Source organism: Botryllus schlosseri, chromosome 3 (genome assembly GCF_051294905.1).
Source record: "Botryllus schlosseri isolate E-star chromosome 3, Bs_hap1, whole genome shotgun sequence".
Classification (NCBI taxonomy): domain Eukaryota; kingdom Metazoa; phylum Chordata; class Ascidiacea; order Stolidobranchia; family Styelidae; genus Botryllus; species Botryllus schlosseri.
In genome coordinates this window covers 15,637,259-15,643,258 of record NC_137238.1, presented here as the reverse complement: position 1 = coordinate 15,643,258, position 6,000 = coordinate 15,637,259, and positions in this window count along the sequence as shown.

Here is a 6,000-nt window from a genome sequence, read left to right as displayed (position 1 = left end):
TAAACCCCCCTCTGAAAGTTACATTTTTGTTAATACATTAGCCAGCGATCAGAGTTATATGAATAAATTTCCCGGTTATATCACCTCTTTTTCGGATCCCTAAATAAGGGGGCTTTGTGTCGTGATTGATAAGGGGGGATTGTGTCGAGATTGATAAGGGGGCGATAAGTATAAAAAGATTGGAAACCACTGTGTTAGACGCTTGTTCACCGAAATCTTTGATATTGATATGTCCAAGCGCCAAATAATCCTGTCATTGCCAAATGAGCCCAACGGTATGCATAGGTGACCTGCAATACATACATGTAAAAATATTATTGACCGAATTCATTCATTAACTTTGAAAAAAAATCGCGCAGCTAGGACATGAATGCACTCTTAGTTTTCATGACGTAATTGATATCGATTTTGATGAGTTGTAAGATAAGACTTGTTTTCACCGTTACCGAATCCGGTTCGTTCCTATCGGACGACTATAAAAAGGTAATCGTCACTCAAGTGACCCGCGCAATGGTTCGTATTGAAAGTCGACGTCAGTAATATTCAGGTTACGGTCGATTCAAAAGATCGCATTATTAAAAGAATTTCTAAAAGGATCAGAGTTGTACCGAATTAAAACATTAAGATACGAATCAACTTGAGTTGTTTAGTGAGTTTCATTTCAAGTTGACAAATTGACACATTACTTGTATATTCGCATGATTCTTATCATACAACTAAAGTCGACCACGTTCCGAAGTGTCAAAACATATAGCGACCACCAGAAAGTGTCAAATTGTTGGTTTACGAATCACCGTCTGCGACGACTCTGTGACAAACTAGTTACGGAAATATTACCTTGTGAGCGGACATGAGCGATCGCTATGTCTGGAGCATTACCCTGTGAGCGGTCGTAGGATTTTAGAATTATTTCACGCCTTTTTGAATAAGCGTACACTTCACAAAGGATTAGGGTTAGAGTAGAAATAAGTGACAATTTGTCGCTATTCAAGTTACCGACACTGGCGGTCTGTTATTCGTTACTTATTAAATCTTTACGAGTGAAATCAAGCTCTGTGACAAACTGCTTACGAAAATTTCACCGCGTGAGCGATCGATATGCCTGTAACACCAAGTCGCGAAAGATGGTTATGTCCGAGACATTATCTTGTCAGCGATCGCGGGGTTTTGCAAACTATTTCACACGTATTTGAAGTGTTAGTTTGCGACCGTTGTTATTGTTGATATTCGTATCGCCGTCTACGCCGGCTCTCTGGCAAACTAATTACCAAATATTACCTTGCTAGTGATTCCTAGATTTAGCCAACTATTTCACACCCTTTTTGGTGAAAGTACGACATGCCGCCCGCGGTCTATACCGAAAGTACGAATCATCGCCGCATCCATAAGACGCAATAGCCGCATGCGACCGCACCCATAAGAACACATGGCGAGTCACCACAGACCCCGTAAGAATACATGACAGACACATTTATCGTCGTTAGCATGTCGCCGCACGTACCAAAAAACATTAGCATGCCACCACGAGTTTTCACGTTAGCATGCCGCCGCCGCCTATACCCGAAAACGTTAGCATGCGACCGATCCCTATCTCCGTAATGCTATCATGCGACCGCACCCATAAGAAATAAGAGCCGCATGCCACCACGAGTTTCCAGGCGAATCGCCGCCGCACCCATAAGAACCAATGGCGATTCGCGACCGATCATACCTACTACTGACGGCAGTGTTTTAACGGGAAATTGGCGACCTAAAAGCAGTGTTGGAATGACTCGAGTCAAGACTTGAATTGACTCGAATCACTTTGCTAAAATGACTTGACTTGACTTGACTCGGCTTATCAGAAATGTGGATTGACTCGTGACTCGGAGCAAAATTCACGAGTCAATTTCAAGTCATCAAGTAATCGGCTTTGATCAAAATCACTGCATCTTGCATATGTTCGTATTGTTCGCCAAACGCTGGTGTAACCCGTGAGAGCGACCAATCATTTAATGATCGTGCGTTTTACTGAGCCTCCATTATGCTCTCACAAATGAATTGACCGCAAACGACTTGATCGAAGCTTACAGCTTACGTTGTCGTAAACTAGTATAGTAAAGTAAATTTTGTTCTCTGTTTTTACCTTAACCAAACCTCTTGTTTTATTGAAACTCAATTCGAATATAGTTTATATAGTCCTCAACCATTGGCGCTGGCTCGAATTGTAGCCTATCATATCGATTTGTAAATGCGCAATGTATTGCATCTTATCAATTCGTATCTATATTCTCTATCTTGGCTGGTAACTATAAACTGAGGTTTAGCAGTTGAACTTACATGTGATCGATACAGCGCCTTCTTGGTGTATATTTAACTCTATATGCGTTCATCGGTTCAAAATCAATGAACACTAAATCTGTATATCAGACAGCTAGCAAAATGCAATGACGTTATCATGCCTCATACTTCGAAAAGGCAACTTGACTTGAATTTTGACTTGACTCGTGACTTGACTTGACTCGACTTGACTCGAGTCACCTCCAAAAATGGAGTGACTTGACTTGACATGAGTCATATTTGAAAATCGATTGACTTGACTTGACTCGAGTCAAAATGTGCAATGACTCGAAATGACTCGTGACTCGAAGGTAGTGACTTGATCCCAACACTGCCTAAAAGTACGCGCAATTCATTTTAAATGAATTAAAATAACCCACTATATTAATAAAAACATATGTAGCAAACATCGTCGCGTAGCGCGACGAAAATCGCGGGATTAAACGTGTTTTGTTGAATGTTAATTTGCTCTGAATACTCATTAGGGAGATGTCGTACTACTAAATCAGGGCCGGCCAACCCGTGGCCCGCGGGCCACATGTGGCCCGCGAGAAGGTTTTGAGTGGCCCGCGAGGTAATTTCCGAAATTTCTAATATCAAAAATGGATTGCACAGAGAGAGAGAGAGAGAGAGATATGATATTCTTTCTCGCCTGCACCATCGAGATGCTTTGGCGACGGAGTTGCGATACGGCCCCATGAGGTCATCTAGTCTGCGCCCCCGTTTTTTTTTCTCCTCCATGCTATCCGTGATTGCTGAGCGCCTAGCAGGATAGCTGCGGATACCATTTTTCGAGTCTTTGGTATGACCCGGCCGGGGATCGAACCCACGACCTACCGCTCGAGAAGCCGGACGCATAACCATTACACTATCTCGCTCGGTTGTGAACTTGCAAGGCCAACCAAAAATTTGATTAGTTTGGCCGCAACACTTGAGATGTGATGACTAAAATATCAGTTCCGACGCATTGACAGATCCATCAGCCAGTCACATATTGGTATATCTTCGTACACTACAATAAAGCAGAATAATTTGCGGTAGATTTATCAAAAGTAAAAATTTTCTGCAAGCTTAGCGCAACATGTTGTCACTCGATTCCTTGTTTTTAATATTGTTGCCCTTTTTGTGAAAATGGAAGAATGCCTGAGGTATCAGATTGAGTCTAACTATACTCGCGATTACGGGACAAAGTGTCGTTCAACATATGCGACCTTGCGTTTGCGCTCGCAGTAAGATCGTTGACTATGAAACCTAGGCACGGAAAGATTGACGCATGTTGGTCGCAGCTTTCGATATCGATATGTCCATGCGCCGAATAGCCCAGTCCTCGCAAACTTAGCCCAGCGATATACGGCAGGCTCGCAATATAGTCAAGTGACAATATTATTGACCTATGAACTTCAAAAAATTTTCGCGCTTCGCGCGGTAAGTGGCCCGCGCGATATTTTGTCAATCGAATGTGGCCCTTTGGCTGAAAAGGTTGGCCGGCCCTGTACTAAATCATCTACTGCGAAGATATTTTTCTTCAGCGCCTCCTATATCGCCCCCTGAGCGTTTCCGCCCCCTTCAAAATCGCCAGCGCCCTTTGGGGGGCGCTGGAGGCAACGTTAAAAACCACTGGTCTATATATACGTTGGATAGTTGCTGAACCTACGACGCTTTCGAGGCTTCCAATCACACCGTATCGTAAATCGGTCACTGCGAATATACCGGTTACAAATCGTCCAAATCGTCCGTAGGCTCATACTGCATGCTTTTGAAGATGATATTTACACAATTATGGTACAAATATGCAACTTAGAAAAAAAAACATTTTGTTGTTTATAAAAGGCATGTTCTATTCAGTGTTTTAAAACACCATTTGTTTTAAATGCCACCCTAATCGAGACAGTGGAATACAAATGCTATCATACCATCCATTATACTACAAATTACTGGAATGTTTACTAGGGATGGTGTGAACGCGAGGTTCACGTTCGCGTTCTGTGTGTGAACCTCGGGAAGGCTCTACACTGTGAACCTTTTTCGTATATTACAATTTTCACTTCATAATGACATACTTGGTTCGAATTTATTGCATTTCAACGGCGGGCCACTCTATGAATGACGTCGGCAGCACAAAAAACCAACTCTAACCGAGCATTCACCTTGACAATCTCAAAGATTGTTACAAAATTTTGCTTGAAATATCCAACTTCCCGTTTGTGAATATTTAGTGACTCTCTGCTGTGAGCTCGACCCGCAATCACACAACATCACGAGCGACATACATAACATGTAGAAAGCGAATGATGCTTATTCAACCAATCAATTAGATCGATATCGTTTTTTGATGTAACAAATCTTGCTAGCGTACGGGGTCAATCTTCACTTCATATGTTTACAGTATCATTAAGTCCAAACCCGTGCGATTAAAGTGTTGGCTACCTTTTGGGGTAGCCTAATATCGGTAGCAAGTGTAAAAACCTGTTTTACACTCTGCTCAATATCAATGTAGCAATACTCATGCACCGAATACATGCATGTCCGGTCTGGTCAAGACCGTTAAGGCGTAAGCTTATATTCCCTGGCAACTCCTCGTCGAAATTATTGGCAAAGCGACGGATGATATTGATTTTATGGGAGTATTATATCATTTGATTGCCTCAATTGATACATTTAGCGACGTTTAAAACGCCAAAATGTACTTCAGCATTGTGGCATTATGTGGCCCGAGTCGTCGCTAGGTATCGTGTACATTAATATAGGCTATCACTTCATTGAAAGATGGGGTTGGAATTAGCAATATGACGTCACGAGGTTCACGTTCGCGTTCACACAGAACCTTTCAAAAAGGTTCGCGTTCACACGAACCTGAACCTTTCAGAGGTTCACACCATCCCTAATGTCTACCCTCGGTTGGTACAATATTTAATGAAGGACATATGTATTCTACGGGCGATCTACACAATCTGTTCATGCCTTTTTTGGTTGGTAATAAGAATAGAAAATATTAGGCTTACATTTACTATTTTACATAGTTTGAAGCAACCTCGTGAGGTCGAACGATACGGAGAGCGCTCGAGAATTTTGGTAAGGCTTTTTTATATACTTATTTCCTGAATGCATGTATTAAATTCCTGGAAATGGCTGAAGAAACAACATAAAAAACTCGATCATTTAGACATAAACATGTCTACAAACATCGCCCAAAAACGGCCAATATTAAAATTATAATAACACTGAAACACATTCCTTAGATATTCTGCAGTTGATGCTATTTGGTGATATTATCGCCCACCCGTCGCCGTAGTAAAACGTGTCTGAATTTACGTATTGCATATAAGCCTTCAAGGCTCTCACGCAGTGCAGTCATCTTTCGCACCTCGATGCAAAGAAAAGCAACATGCCTGTGAAGGCAGTCATTGTTCTTGGAGTAGCGTTACTTGTAGCTTTGGACCTGTGTAACGGTAATGTACGACATATATTATGTTATAGAATGCAAATGGAACGCCAAAACTTGCTAATTTATAGGATTGATGGGTAGCCTATGCTATATGATTAGTCTCTTAATTAGATGATGTTTGAGGGCGGGCAAGACATTCACATTTAATTTCTACTTAACAAATCGGTTCGCAATGAAGGACTGTAGAATATATCATTGTTGATGTTGCTCTGTGAGCACCATATAGTCCAGGGGCG